This window comes from Hyaena hyaena, unplaced genomic scaffold, assembly GCF_003009895.1.
Source record: "Hyaena hyaena isolate Hyena2069 unplaced genomic scaffold, ASM300989v1 scaffold_11, whole genome shotgun sequence".
Lineage (NCBI taxonomy): Eukaryota > Metazoa > Chordata > Mammalia > Carnivora > Hyaenidae > Hyaena > Hyaena hyaena.
In genome coordinates this window covers 1,843,687-1,860,435 of record NW_024080643.1, presented here as the reverse complement: position 1 = coordinate 1,860,435, position 16,749 = coordinate 1,843,687, and the positions used below count along the sequence as shown (strand labels likewise).

General features: G+C 41.2%; 1 pseudogene; it reads right to left on the bottom strand.

Moving 5' to 3' along the window:
* Nucleotides 1–8,116: 8,116 nt before the first annotated feature.
* Nucleotides 8,117–8,207, bottom strand: LOC120247767 (annotated as a pseudogene).
* Between the last annotated feature and the right edge of the window lie 8,542 nt (nucleotides 8,208–16,749).

The following is a 16,749-nucleotide window of genomic DNA, read 5'->3' as shown; positions in this document are numbered from 1 at the left end:
TTCCATCTCTGATGTCGCCTGATGGTGATAAGTTGACCTGTTAAATTATATTCAAAGCAGGCAGTGGGGCAAAGAGGTCTGCTCCTTGCCAGGCTCTTATCAATTAAGAAACCATCTCCCAGGAGCTACCCAGCAGAATCCCCTTTATGTCGCATTGGCCAAAACTGGGTCACATGTCAACATGTAGACCAATCATTGGCAATAGGGAGTAACGTTAACTTGCCTGGCTTTGGCCAATCAGCATTAATTACCACCTACACCCCTGTTTGCCAGACAAAAACTACTGGGCAGGGGGTGCCTGGGTGGCTCAGTCACTCAAGGCTTCAGCTGAAGTCATGATCTCAGGGTTGGGGAGTTTGAGCCCAGCATAGAGCTCTGTCCCTCTCCTAGAACAAAGGATCTCTTTTAGGCTCCCACCAACTAGGCCAGATCAGAGATCTCTTAGTAACAAGGAGAGACAAATTATCTTTTGTGTAAGCATCAATGTCAGCTACAGTAAGTATATGGATAGTCACTGATATATGACACATGAGAGCCATAAAAACTTGACCTTCCTAAAACATGGCATATATCACCTCACTTCCCACTTGAAAAACAGCTTGGTATCCATCTTCTTCCTATTTCGGTGGAAACGCAGAAGTTTCCACTTAGCTTGGAGTCAGAGGAAGTAATTTAGAATCCAGGGTAGAATGACTTATTAGTTATGTGGGTAAGTTAATTCACTTTCTTGAGCCTCAATTTCCTCATTTGTATAAAATAAGTGAGTTGAGTTGCTTCATCCCTTTCCAATCCGCTGTGAGTGCCTTTGGTGACTTTCAAGGCTTCCTCAAATCTAGCCAGACATATATATTTAATCATATTTCCTGCTTATTTATTTCAATCAAGATTCTTACTTCCTTTATGCTGGCCCATTCATGGCCCCAGACCACACTATGTCATTCATTCATTCATTCCATGGGCATTCCATAAGCATTCATTGAATGCTTGTCAAGTTCTGGGCATTAGATGAGAGCTATTATCTAGAAAATGGTAGAGCAGGGGTATATGGGTGGCTCCACTGCTTAAGCCTCTGACTCTTGGTTTTGGCTCAGGTCATGATCTCACAGTTTCATGAGTTCTAGCCCCACATCTGGATCTGTGCCCTGTGCTGGCAGCCCAGAGCCTCCTCGGGATTCTTTCTCTCTCCCCCTTTCTCTCTGCCCCTTCCCTGTTCAAACTGTTTCTGTCTCTCTCAAAATAAATAAACAAAAAAAGAAAGAAAGAAAATGGCAGAGCAAACACCAAGAGGGACCTCGGTCTCTTTCCTTCACAAAGGAAGCCTTGAACCACCTATTTCTTCTAGATTGTTTCATGAGAAAAAAATGACATACCTTTTTTTCTTTTATTGAGCTACTGGATTTTTGAATCTTTTAGCCCATGCCCTGACTACTATAAAAGTCTCTCCAGATTACTTGTTACAGGCTGAATGGCGGTCCCTCAACATTCATATGTTGAAATCCTAACTTCCAGTATCTCAGAATGTGATTGTATTGGGAGATAAGGTCTTTAAAGAGGTAACTAAAGTTAAATGAGGTCATTAGGGTAGGCCCTAAACAATAGAACGGGTGTCCTTGAGGACAAAAATAATTGGACACAAATGCAAGACCACACAAAGTCACAGGGAGAGAAGGAAGCCGACTACAAGCCAATGAGAGAGGAAGAAACCAACGCAAGGTTTTCCAAGAAAACCTTGATCTTGGACTTCTGACCTCCAGACCTATGAGAAAATGTCTGTTGTTTAAGCCGCCCAGTCTGTGCCACCTTGTTAGGGGCCCCCGCCAGACTAATACTACTCCTGCCTATTTCTTAGCTCTTAAAACTACAATTTTATCTTCTAGTTAATGACATACAACGTAAAACTTAAGTTTCTAATGTTCACGCCTTTGTTAAAATGTCACTAAGGGTTGGGAACATACCTGAAACTCTCACCGAACTTCTGTTGTTACTGTAATTTTGAAACTAAGAGCTAGACAATCCTTTAGCAGAATCGGTAAGGGGAAAGAGAGGACCAAAAAACATATAATATAATATATAAACATTAAAACATTAAAAATAAATATAAAATATAAATTTTAATGTTTTAAATAATTTACTATTAAATAAATAATAATAATCTAATATATCTATATTAGTAAGACAAAGGGGCTATACAAAGTGGCTAACTATACAGGTCGGGTCCAGAGTCATAAAAAAAATCATAAGAAAATTCTGAACTACGGTATGCAAACCATTTTGAAAGCTCAAGTGAATTTGACAAGTACTTGTAGGAAAAAAACCACAAACTTGGACCGGTTTTGTCTGGAGATGTCTTGGTTAAAATGAGAGATGAGACTTATAGCAAAGCATATCCTTCCTTTAATACCTAAAGAAGGAAAAAAACCATGAAAACTATCCCCAAAATATGCAATGACAGCAAAGAGGCAAGGACAGAATTATAACTTACTGAAATACTATCAGCTGCTAAGGAGAAACAGGACCTTCTGGAGCACGATTCAGAAGCACAGCAAAGCTAGACTCCTAATTCCACCCCTCCACCCAAACCATACTACCAGTGAGTAGAGAAATCCGAAGAATTCGTACTGATAACCCCCATGAATACCCATTGGGTAGGACAAGCTATGCAAATGCCTTCATCTTTTTTCCCCTTCTGTCTGACAAACGGCAACAACAGAGAAATAAGTGAGCATGTCACAAGAAGCAGTCTCAAATCTGAGAATATTCTCTTCCTGGGCATTGGGATTTCTGGTACCTGCATTTTAACAAGACTTCAGAAGAGAGAAGGATCACATAGCCTAACAAATACTATTTAGCACCCCAGAGAAACTCTTCCCTTCCCACTCTCCTCTCATTCCTGTTTTAAAAAATACAATATGCAAAGCCTCACCCTCAACCTATAATTTGGAGGAGGAAAAATTGTTTTTAGATACAGTGGAAAAGAAGTAAAAAAAAATTCACCTACCTTGTAACAGAGAAAATATAAGGTCTGGACAGAATTGCTCAAGATAAAGAAAAAAACCCAGCATGACAACTATGCAAATACGCCGTATGAGGGAATGAAAGAAAAAAAATAAAGCAAGAGGAAGGGAGGGAACAAGCAAGCATAAGACTAGCAAAGAACTGAAATTAGGAGAAAACTTCCCTTAAATAAGAAGAAAACTCTTCCTGATCTCTTTACACTAGGGAATACTTCTTTTTTAAACCTGTGAATCAATAAAACAAGAGCTAACAGATCGTATGGGAAGCGTTGGGAAGATAACGCTAGATGTTCACCAAATCTCGGGTCATTTCCTTCTTCCCAGCACACAGGCATTTCACATTTCTTTGCCCTTCTTGCAGCTACTACGGCCACGAGTTCTGGGCGAAAAGTGTACGTTCTAATAGAAAGTGTAAATGACATGTGTCAATCTCAGAGACCTTGAGGTCAGCAGATATGAGTGCTTCATGCCACCCTTTTCCCAGCCACAGCAATTTAGCCTATGACAAGGCTTCTGAGATGCAAGATATCTTGTGCTCTGAGTTATCTCCGGAAAGGAACCACCTTGGAAAGCTGTCAGCCTTCAGCTAACTTTGCATGAGAAAGAAAGAAGCCTCTATGTGATAAACCCGGAGAAGTCCTGTCCAATTAATTACTGTAGCCTAAGGTAGCCCGCCCTAATATCTTGAAACAACAAAATGAAATTTAAAAAGCATTTGTACATACAAGAAAACCAACGTCATTACAAAAATAGGTATAGAAATTAGGAACAAAAAGAACAGACAGATACCATTGAAAACCTAATTATTAACATAAAGGAGTCTTAAAATATGGGGGAAAAAACATGCAAAAAGACAACCATATGAGAGCAAGAAATGAAAACACAGGGAAGTGAAAAAAGATTAACTGATTCCAACTTAAGACAATTAATGTCCCTGAAGTAGAAAATGTTTGAAAGATTAAAACTTAAAGTAATTTTTAAAAATTAGAGAGGGGCACCTGGGTGGCTCAGTCCGTTAGTGAAGGACTCTTGACTTTGGCTCAGGTCATGACCTCACAGTTCATGAGATCAAGCCCCACATCAGGCTCTTTGCTTGGGATTCTCTCTCTCCCTCTTTCTCTGCTCCTCCTCCACTCATCCTCTCTGTCTACCTCTCTCTCTCTCTCTCTTTCTCCCTCCCCTCTCAAAAATAAAGAAACTTAAAAAAATTAAAATTAAAGAGAATATTTATTCAAATTATGCACGAGAAATTCTGTAAAATAAAAAAACTGACTCCACAGACCAAAATAACAAATCGTACTTCAGGAAATTTTAATATAGCACAGTACCAAAGAGATATATATATTTTTCAACGTTTTTTATTTATTTTTGAGAGTCAGAGAGGGACAGCATGAGCAGGGGAGGGTTAGAGAGAAAGGGACACACAGAATCCAAGATAGGCACCAGGCTCTGAGCTGGCTGTCAGCACAGAGCCTGACACGGGGCTCAAACCCATGGACCGTGAGATCATGACCGGAGCCGAAGTCAGACGTTCAACTGACTGAGCCACTCAGGCACCCCAAAGAGATATATTCTAGTTAAGCTATTGAACTTTAAGGATAAAGAAAGAATTTATCGGGTATTAGGGCAGAAAAGCAGATTACCTACAAAGAGAGAAATTGGACTGGCCACAGGATGGGTTCTCCTTGTGACCTTCAGGGGCAGAAGACAGCAGGGCACTGCCTTCAAAGCTCTAAGGGAAGGGATATTGGGCCAGGCCAGGATGTCATTCAAGCAGAAAGGCAGAGGCAGACACATCTTAAAAATTGTGGCATCTGGGGAATACAATGTTATGACACTTCATGTAAAAGCTTGATGACTTGACAACAAATTCCAGCCACCTAAAAAATTAATCAAATATAAGAACTCAGGAATGAGGAAACCATGGTAAAGGATTTAAGATGAACACTACATCCATTTGAAGACACACATACATATACACATGCATAGTAAACAACGCCCAGATGTATGTTACTTACTAGAATGTAAATACCGTAAATTGGGGCAAAGATCAGGAGGGGAAGAAAATGGGAGGAAATAAAATACTAGTGTCCTCTGCTTTCCTGGCAGAGAGTCAACTAATACTGTCTAAAATTTGAAAAAAAAAAAAAAGATAATCTTAAAAAATTGCAATGGATGCAATACCTTGATTTTTAAAAAGTTTCTTCCTGGGGCACCTGGGTGGCTCAGTCGATTGAGTGACATTGATTTCTGTGCAGGTCATGACTCCAGGCTCATGGGATCAAGCCCTACATCAAGCTTATTGTTGAGAGTGGAGCCTGCTTAGGATTCTCTCTTTCTTTCCCTCTCCCCCCTCTTCTCTGCTCATGCTGTCTCTTTCTAAAACAAAACATTCTTTTTACATTAAAAAATTAAAAATTAAAATTAAAAAAATTTTCATCTCGGAGCCATTGCCTGGTTTAGGTGGAAGAGCATATGACTCTTGATTTAGGGTTGTGAGTTCAAGCCCCATGTTGGGTGTGGAAATTACCAAAAAATAAAATCTTGAGAATATTTTTTCTTCTTAACCTATAGAGAAAACTTAAAGGAATTATCTCTCTCATATATCTGCAATTCAGTTTCACTTTAATTTTTTTCTTGAAGAAATTCAAATAAAATAAACAGTATTTTTAAATATTCTATTTATCTTTCTAAAATAGATTTATAAATGTTCGCTCATCCATTATTCATCCATCTTTCTATCTGCGATTTATTTTTACAAATGCATTAAAAACTTTCTGGAATAAATGTTGATTTAGTTAGTGATGTTTTTTGTTTTTTAAATTTTTAAAATTTTTGTTTATTTTTGATAAAGAGACAGAGTGCAAGCAGGGGAGGGGCAGAGAGAGAGGGAGACACAGAATCCGAAGCAGGCTCCAGGCCCTGAACAGTCAGCACAGAGCCTGACTCAGGGCTCGAACCCACAAACCATGAGATCGTGACCTAAGCCGAAGTCTGATACTTAACCGAGCCACTCAGGTGCCCCAATGATGTTTTTTTCCCCTTAATGGTGAGGTTTGGAGTAACTTAAAAAAAAATTCATTTTTACACATGGAAAGATGTTCAACATCACTCGTCGGAAAAATGCAAATCAAAACTACAATGAGATATCACCTGAAACCAGAAAAAACAGAAACAAAACAGAAGAAACAAGTGTTGGGAAGCAGGCAGAGAAAAAGGAACGTTCATGCACTGGTGGTGGGAATGCAAACTGGTAGAGCCATTGTGGAAAACAGTGTAGAGATCCCTCAAAAGTTAAAAATAGAACCACCCAATGATCCAGCAGTTGTACTACAGGCTCTTTACCCAAAGAATACAAAAACACTAAATCAAAGGGATACATACATCCCTATATTTCTTGCAGCATTATTTACAATAGCTAAATTATGGAAGCAGCCAAAGGGTCCATGGACAAATGAATGGATAAAGAAGAGGTGATACACACACACACACACACACACACACACACACACAGAGGAATATTATTCAGCCATAATAAGGAATGAAATCTTACCATTTGCAACAACATAGAGCTAGAGAGTATTATGCTAAGTGAAATAAATTAGTCAGAGAAAGACAAATCACCCTTAGGTGGAATTTAAGAAACAAAACAATCATGGAGAAAAAGAGAGAGAGAGAGAGAAACAAAGAAACAAACTCTTTTTTTTTTAATGTTTTTTATTTATTTCTAGGAGAGAGAGAGAGAGAGAGACAGCATGAGCAGGGGAGGGTCAGAGAGAGAGGGAGTCACAGACTCTGAAAGAGGCTCCAGGCTCTAAGCTGGCAGACAGCACAGAGCCCGACGCGGGGCTCGAACCCGCGAACCGCGAGATCATGACCTGAGCTGAAGTTGGGGACTTAACCGACTGAGCCACCGAGGCGCCCCATGAAGTTTATGATTCTTAAATGGCTGAAGTTAAGTCAGCTATACTCTGGCCCCATCCATATATTCTAAAGCCCCCCCCCCATGGGTCCATGTCACCCTTGGGTGATAAGTGGGGTAACCATGTGTTTCGCTTACAAATGTTCCATTGTCTTTTATATACTTAAAGACAGAAAGTCATGCCCTTTCAGTGCTCTGAGGTAACGTCCCAGGGACACACAGAGTGACATGGGTATATGTGTCTAGCCATCAGAGGATAGAAGAAAGCCATCAGAACAAGTTTTGGAGGCAAAATACAAAAATAGGAGCTTGATGTGAAGAGACTCCTTTGGTGGTTTAAGCAGTTAATGTTGGGGCGCCTGGGTCAGTTGGTTAAGTGTCTGACTTCAGCTCAGGTCATGATCTCACGGTTCGTGAGTTCAAGCCCCGCATCGGGCTCTGTGCTGACAGCTCAGAGCCTGGAGCTGCTTCAAATTCTGTGTCTCCCTCTCTCTCTGCCCCTCCCCCACTGGCACTCTGGCTCTCTCTCAAATATAAGTAAACATTTTTTTAAAAAGTTAATCTTTAAACAGTGAAAGAAACCATTCTGAAAAGGCTACATACTGTATGGTTCCAACGATGTCACATTCTGGAAAAGGCAAAACTACGAAGAGTGAAAAGATCAGCGGCTGCCGGGTGTTAGCTCGGAGGGAGGGATGAATCGCAGAGAAGAGAGGATTCTGGGGGCAGTGCAACCACTCTGCACGATACCATAATGGCAGCAGCATATCATTATCTACTTGTTCAAACCCAGGGTATGTGTAACACCAAGGGTGAACCCTATCCTGGATTTGGGGTAATTATGATGTGTCAATGTATGTTCATCAATTATAACAAATGTGTCACTCTTGTAGAATGCAGATCCACACTATCTACTAACGTGGAAAGTAGCAGAGGCTCTGTGTGTGTGTGTGTGTGTGTGTGTGTGTGTGTGTGTGTGTAGGTACATAGGACCACTCTATAATTTCTGCTTGATTTTGCTGTGAACCTAAAACTACTCTTAAAAATAAAGTCTATTAGAGATTTTCCTCTAAGATCAGGAACAAGACAAGACACTCACTACTTTTCAACATAGTACTGGAAGTCCTAGCCATAGCAATCAGAGAAGAAAAAGCAATAAATGCCATCCATGTAGGTCAGGAAGAAGTTAAACTGTCGCTATTTGCACAGGGGCCATGCTAATCTTCTCTGTATCGTTCCAATTTTAGTATATGTGCTGCCGAAGCGAGTACTGTTGCTATTTGCAAATAACATGATGCTATATGTGGAAAACTCTAAAGCTTCCACCAAAAAAAAAAAAAATTAGAAGTAATGAATGAATTCAGTAAAGTTGCAGGATACAAAATTAATACACAGAAATCAGTTGTATTTCTATATAATGATAAGTAGAAGAGAAATGTAGAGAACAATTACATTTACAACTGCAGCAAAAAGAATAAAATACCTTTTTAATGAAGGAGGTAAAAAACCAGCACTCTGAAAACTATAAAATACTGATGAAAGAAATTGAAGATGACATAAATGGAAAAATGCTCACAGGCTGGAAGAATTAATATTGCTAAAATGTCCGTATTACCCAAAGCAATCCCGATCAAAATACCAACATTATTATTTCACAGAGGTAGAACAAATAGTACTAACATTTGTATGAAGCTACCAAAGACCCTGGGTAGCCAAAACAATCTTGAAAAAGGACAAAGCTTGATGTATCACAATTCCAGATCTGAAGACACACTCCAAAGTTACAGTTCTCAAAACAGTATGGTATTGGCACAAAAACAGACACATAAATTAATGGAACAGAATAGAGAGCCCAGAAATAAACCCATAATTGTATGGTCAATTAATCTGCAAAAAACGACAATGGGGAAAAGACAGTCTCCTTAATAAATAGTGCTGGGAAAACTGAACAGCTACATGCAAGAGACTGAAACTGGACCACTTTCTTATACCATACATAAAAATAAACTCATAATGGATTACAGACCTAAATTGGAGATCTGAAACCATAAAATTCCTGGGGGGAAAAAAACATAGGCATGGAAGTCATTGACATCAGCCATAGCAACATTTTTCTAGTTATGTCTCCTCAGGCAAGGGAGACAAAAGAAAAATGAACTATTGGGATGACACCAGCATAAATAGCTTTTTCACAGCCAAAGAAATCATCAAGAAAATAAAAAGGCAACCTACTGAATGGGAAGAGTACTTGAGAATGATATATCTGATAAGGGGTTTAATATTCAAATTATATAAAGAACTTATACAACTCAACACCAAAAGAAAAATGACCCAATTTAAAGATGGGGCAGAGGACCTGAATAGACATTTTTTTCCAAAGAAGACATACAGCTGCCCAACAGATATGTGAAAAGATGCCTAACATCACCTCACCATCGGGGAAGTGCAAAGCAAAATCACAATGAGATATCACCTTACACCTGCTGGAATGTCTAGAATAAAAAAGACAAGAAGCAACAAATGTTGGTGAGGATGTGGAGAAGAAGGAACTCTTAATACACTGTTGGTGGGAATGCAAACTATTGCATTAACTGTGGAAGACAGTATGGAGCTTCCTCAAACACTGAAAAATAGAACTAGCATATGACACAGTAATTCCACTATGGGTTCTTACCCAGAGAGAGTGAAAACACTAATCCCAAAAGATGTATGCATCGCTATGCATATATTTATTGCAGCATTATTTATGATAGCCAAGATATGGAAGCAACCTAAGTATCCATAGATAGATGAATGGATCAAGAAGATGTCTCTCTCTCTCTCTCTCTCTCTCTCACACACACACACACACACACACACACCCACAATGGGCTACTACTCAGCCATAAGAAAGGATGAGATTTGGGGTCGCTGGGTGGCTCACTGAGTTAAGCGTCCAACTTCAGCTCAGGTCATGATTTCACAGTTCATGGGTTCGAGCCCTGAATTGGGATCCGTGCTGACAGCCAGCCCAGAGCCTGGAGCCTATCTTTGGATTCTGTGTCTCCATCTCTGACCCTCCCCTGCTCACACTGTCTCTCTCTCTCTCTCTCTCAGAAATAAATTTTTAAAAAATTAATTTAAAAAAAGGATGAGATTTGCCATTTGTGACCACATGGATGGACCTATGCTAAGTGAAGTTACTGTGCTAAGTGAAATAATTCAGAGAAAGAAAAATACCATACAATTTCACTTAGATGTGGAATCAAACAAACATACAAAGATGTGGAAGCAAACAAATAAATACAAAGATGTGGAACCAAACAAATAAATACAAAGCAGAACCAGGTCCATAAATACGAAGAACAAATTGATGGTTGCCAGATGGGTTGGTGAGGGATAGACAAAATGGGTGAAGAGTAAGAGATACAGGCTTCCAGTCATGGAGTGAATAAGTCACAGGGATGAAAAGTATAGCAAAAAGAACACAGACTATGATACTGCAATAGCACTGTATGCTGACAGATGGAAGCTACTTGTGGTGAGCACAGCATTATGTATAAACCTGTTGAATCACTGTGTTGCACACCTGAAACTAATATAATACTGGGTGTCAATTCTACATCAATTTTAAAAATGCAAAAAAATTAAAGTCTATTAGAAAAAATGTTAACCTATTTTTTAAAAGTAAACCTTCAGATTTTTAAAAAAATTCTCTTATGTCGATTCTTGAGAGAGACAGAGGCAGAGCATGAGCGCAGGAGGGGCAGAGAGAGAGAGAGGAAGACACATATTCTGAAGCAGGCTCCAGGCTCCGAGCTGTCAGCACAGAACCTGATGCAGGACTCGAACTCCCAAACCGTGGGATCATGACCTGAACCAAAGTCAGATGCTTAAATGACTGAGCCACCCAGGTGCCCCAAGAACCTTCAGTTACCTGACTCACTAATTATGGGTTTTGCAAACTTGACTCTTCACTATTTTTGGTGGCATGCTCAGACATCTGAATCCTAATTTTGTTCACTATTTCCCAGTGTCTGCCAGTCAGGTACAAATAGATATTCCTAGCATAAAAGTTATGTAACGTTATCATATATTTAGAAAAAATTAGAAAGCATACATGGGAAGGCACATGAATAAAAACAGGAAACCATTAACCTTAAAGCGGTGATTCGGGCACCTGGGTGGCTCAGTCAGTTAAACATCCAACTCTTGATTTCAGCTCAGGCCATCATCTCAGGGTCCTGGTATCAGGCTCAGCATGGAGCTTAAGGTTCTCTCTCTTCCTTTCCCTTAGTTCCTCCCTCACCCTCAGGAGCCAGCTCGCACTCTCCCTTTCTTTAAAGAAAAGAAAAGAGTAGTGATTAGTTTAGCAATTTAAGGACAACTACATCATATATACAGTTTTTACTATATGTAGATTATTGGACCGTAACATTTACGTAATCCTGATCCATAATCGTTTTCCTATCAGTTCCATTGTGTGGCAATAATTACTTTTCATTCATCTTGGGAGTTTTCTTTACTGAATCTCCTTCATTTCCTATGCTTCTTCCCTAAATTTGCCTTAATGTTTTCATCTGTATATTTAGGGAAATGTAAAAGAATTTTTAATTCTGGAGACTCACAGTAGGCTTCAGATTCTTATGGCTCTGGGGGTGATGGGCATGGAGGAGGCCGCTTGTTGGGATGAGCACTGGGTGTTATATGGAAACCAACTTGACAATAAACTATATTAAAAAAAAAAAAAAAGAAGAAGAACCGAAGCAACTCACAACTGGGTCAGGTACAAAAGTGGCGGGGGGTGGGGGGTTGGGGGGGTGGGGGGGTGGGTAGGGATTCGATTTACATTTAAAAATAGTTACATACCTCCTGGGGCTATTGCAAGCACATGGCTTGTTCTCAGTCCATTCTAAGTGCTCTGTAGGGCTTCCCCATTAAAATGATTCATTTGTCGACCTACTTACTCTGCCTCTATCCCGTAATGATTTAAGTTACCAAGAGATGGAGCCTTGCTGGCCCAGTCAATTCTGTGGTTGGTTTGCCCGGACAGGGTGACGAGGTGTGTATGCACAGATGCGCATGTGTGAACATGAGTGTGTGTGTGTGTGTGTGTGCATGCACGAGTGGAGAGGTGTGCCAGCATGTCTGACGTCTAAACATGAACTCTGGCTTCAACTGGCGGAGAGCCTAGTTAAGGATGGCCAAAATGTAAACTCTTCTGATTAGAAAGAAGGCTGCCATGGTGCTCCTGAGGCTGGTTTGTCACCTGTCATTTCACTTTTTCGCCTTCATTCAGGGCCCCGAGGAGGGAAGCAAAGAGGACAAGAGGCAAAGCAGGCATTTTTATAAAAAGGCTCCATTTATGTTGGTGAAGGACAGGCTTTTCGTGATTACGAAACCGGAGTTAATCCAGGAAAGACACTGGTGGGAGAGGTGGAAATAGGCCTGAGAAGCTTCAGGTAAGTGAAAAAGATGTTTTCCAGGTGCGTCTGGATGGCTCAGTTGGTTGAATGTTGGACTTCAGCTCAGGTCATGATCTCATGCATCATGAGTTCGAGTCCCGTATCAGGCTCGCTGCTGTCAGCGCAGAGCCCGCTTCAGATGCTCTGTTCCCCTCTCTCTCTCTGCCCACCCCCTGCTCACTCACTGAAAATTAAACAAACATAAAAAAGGATGTTTTCCACTCAAATACATACACGTAGGACCAGACACTGGATACAACTAGAGGTTGGTGACAAAGTCATAGAATTTTATTTATTACTACCTTTTATCCAGATGTTTTAATTAAATCATGTTCTAAGCCATAAACATAAGTTTAAATCTATCTACAGAACATAAACATAAACTTAGGACAGAGTAGAGTCATTTAGATGAAAATTTTAAATATTATAAGCTGTTGACATTAGGAAGTCTACATGTTGCTCATTAATATTCATGTTTAAGATTTTTAAACAATGTTTACTGCACCAAGCATTCCTACATTGCAGGACTTTTATACATGTAAGTCATTAAAGGCATATGGCTTTTAAAGGCTGAGTCATTCTTGCACTCAGTGAATCAAACTTGTGGGAGAATCTAGCCATCTAGAAAAATCTAAGGTACCACTGCTCTGCGGGTAGCCACCTGCCTAATACGAGAGCAGATCACCCAAGAGGAAGTAAACAGGCTTGGAATCTGGCCTTGCAGATTGAAGTTTGCAAGGTGCCCACAAACATCACAGAGTATTTCAAGGCTGGGTGTGACTCACGTGTTGCTATTTTTCCAGGTGCCACAACTCTCAGCTTCTATTGGTATTTTAATTTAAACGTGCCTCCTTGGCAGAAAGGGTCTGAGCTGTCACCTGGTCTAGTGGGGAAATGGTTGGACACTCCCGATAAGCTGAAGCCAATGACGGAAAGTAAAGCCCAGGAAGGAAGAAAACAGGCCGAGGGAATCTCTCCCTGCCAAGGATGGGTGTTTGTGTCGTAGGGGTGCTCACTGATCATCATAATCGCGAGTCCGGGCCCAAGAAATTAATCAGCGGTGGGGAAGCGAGACTAAGATGAAGGAAGAGAACTCTTAAAAACACAGGTAGAACACCACAGTGAGAGTCAGGAAGGGAGTAGGCAAGGGGCTCTCAGCCAGGCCTCAGCCTCGGGACCAGAGTTCTAGAAGGCAGACTGAGCAGCAGTCCTAGAAGGAAATGATTACTAGGCAGGAAACCGGGGTAGGGGCTTGGAGGCTGGGGGGCGAGGGAAGAAGCAGATCGGAAGCCCAGGACCAGAACAGGAGATGGACGGCCGAGCTGGGATACCGCACGAAGCAAGAGAGGGCGCGTTATTAGCTCCCTGAATGAATTTCTTTCATAGAGACTTCCCTTTAATGGAGCCAAGGAGCAGCTTTACCGATACATTTCAGCAATCCATGAAGAAGAGAAAAGATTCGCCTCTGGTCACCCACACAAGTGAAGCCAACATGAAGAATCCATTGGGAAGCAAGCTGAAACTCGGCCATTCTGCATTTGTGAGCTGCTAACAACCTCCTAGCTGAAGGGTATCAAAGAATCTACCCAGTTCCATAAGCCCCTGACTCATTTAGCTTAATTTTGGGCTAACCCTTTTGTGAGAAGGCTGTGGGGGTGGGGGACATTACCTGCCTCTCAGATGCGGGCAGCACTGAACTAGATGGAAACACCAACAGGGTGTATGGACAGACGGGAGCCCTAGGCATCTGGAGCTATTTCCATGGAAGAGAACAGGATTCAAACCTCCCATCATCTTCCCCAGCTCTGAGCATTTCTTTTCCAAAAAGTTTTCTTGTCCTTCTAGACAAGTGCAGAGAGCGTGTTCAGAAAGGTGTCCCCTGAAGGGAGGGTGACAGGGAGAGTTGAATCTTCAACACTTTGCCCCATTAGTAGGTTTGGGAGAGCGATCTGCCTTCATCTGTTGCTGTCATTCTCTAAGAGAGATGTTTGCAAACTGGTCCTAGGCTGCAGGACCGCAAACACAAAAATCGCTCTGGTAGAACGTCCTTCTCCACTGGTTCCTGGGAACACATCCACGTAATGCCATTGGAAAACTGCCACTGGAGGGCATTAGACATCATTTAATTTGCTCCGTGATGACTTTTGACCTCTGCCTTCATTTCACACAGATAACTTGTTTATCCCTATTACCGCCATCAGACATTTATTGATCTATTTCTAGGTGCAGGAAACGATGATAGGCCAGCAGATCTAAGGCAATGCTCTAAGAGGCTCATAGTCTAGTTGGAAAAAATATATAAAAAGATGAGTAAACCAGGGCGGGGCGCCTGGGTGGCTCAGTCGGTTAAGCATCCAACTTTGGCTCAAGTCATGATCTTGCAATTCACAGGTCCAAGCTCCTCAGGCTCTGTGCTGACAGCTGGTAGCCTGGAGTCTGCTTTGGATTCTTTGTCTCCCTTTCTCTCTGCTCCTTCCCCCCGCAAAAAAAATAAACATTAAAACATTTTTAAAAGAGAAATAAAAACTATAGTAGATTCAAATCAGAGTTGCACGCTCTATCAAAAGGCCCTGGCAGAGATAAGAACAACAGAGGTTTTAGGGGAGGTATATTTGCAAAAGCAGAGAGGACCCTCTTAAGAAGCACACTCACAGGGCCATTCAGGATGTTGCAAATGGTTTGCAATTTGCAACCCATAACAGACTGCTGGAGAAGTCTCAATGCATCTGGACTAACCATTGGGGCCAGCCAACTTTTTCATTACAGAATATTTGTTGAGCAATTAGGGGGCACCCAATTTATACCTTCTTAGAGATTGCTCCACTCGTTTCTCCCCAATTTATTTCCATACACCACAAAGCTATAATCTCTATTCTAAGCTTATAACTAAAAGAATGTGCAAACAGAAAAATAGGATATGGTCAATCATTCATTCACTCAGGAAGCATGAAGCAGCCTTGGCTTTTACCCATGGCTCACCTCCCTTCAGATGATATTAAGGACCCGAACAACTGTGAGCAAAGCAATTAGAGGATGATTTTCACATTACAAAGAGTCCCAAAGGGGTCCTTTTAGTGCTTCCCTAGAGGCTTTAAATATGTAAGTATTTGTTTTACAGACCATTAACTCTTGCAGCTGGAAGAGGAAGAAGGGATAAACGTGGGTGGTCAGGGAAAAAAGTAGATTTTAAACCTACAGGATTGGAAAGCAGACCCAGCAACAGATCAATGATCCGGGCCACTCTGATTTATATCTTACTCTCGTAGGATAGAAAGTCCTCAAAGTGCTTTTTGACAGTCTCTGTTTTGGTCTTCATGTCAGTTGGGTATGATGATAAACTAAAAAACTGAGGGTTTAGAGGGATGAGCAGATGGAACACAGGATTTTTAGGGGATGGTATCATACTCTGTATGATGCTATAACACACATTTTTCCAAACGCATGGAATGTAGAGCACCATATGTGAACCCTAATGTATTCTATGGACTTGGGGGATAAGGATGTGTCCCGGTAGGTTTGTGGATTTTAACAGATGTGCCTCTCTGGCCGGGAGAGGCTCCAAGTATGTCGGGGGACAAGTATCTGGGAAATCTGCATCTTCTGCTCAGTTTTGCTGCGAATCTACAACTGCTCTGAAAAATAAAGTCTATCAAAAAGTTTGAGAGTTTACGATTTGATGGGCAATAACATTTTCAAAAACTACGTTTCCATGACACGTTTGAAGAGTTTGTTGCAAAAGAGGAAGGAGAGGGGTAGATTTGAGATGGAGTTCTGTCTTCCCCGCAGACTGCCATCGAAAGTTGGATAGAGGACGGGCACCTGGGGGGCTCAGTCGAGTAAGCGTCCGACTTCAGCTCAGGTGGTGATCTCTCAGTTGGTGAGTTCAAGCCCCGAGTTGGGCTCTAGGCTGACAGCTTAGAGCCTGGAGACTGCTTCAGATTCTGTGTCTCCTGTTCTCTCTGACCCTCCCCTGTTCGTACTCTCTCTCAAAAATAAATAAACATTAATTTTTTTTTTAAAGTTGGATAGAGGAGATGGCGATGGTAGTGGTACAGCGATCATTAAACACATATGGCAGTATCCGGGTACAGAGGAGAGGCATGTCAATTACCTACAGGCATACAGTTTATGGGCACTCTCAGCACTCAGCTGTTCTACGCCCAGCCTACAGATGTGAACAGTAGATGGTTGTGGGGCTAGCTAGGAGAGGCACACATGTCTACATTTTTAGGAAATATTTATAGTAATAAATGCAGACAGAGAAGACCCCTCTCTGCTCAACGATTTTGGAATCCAGTATTAGGCCAGAAGACCAGAGACAGGGCAAAGTGAGATCAATACCAAAGTAGAAGTACTATGCGACTGCAAT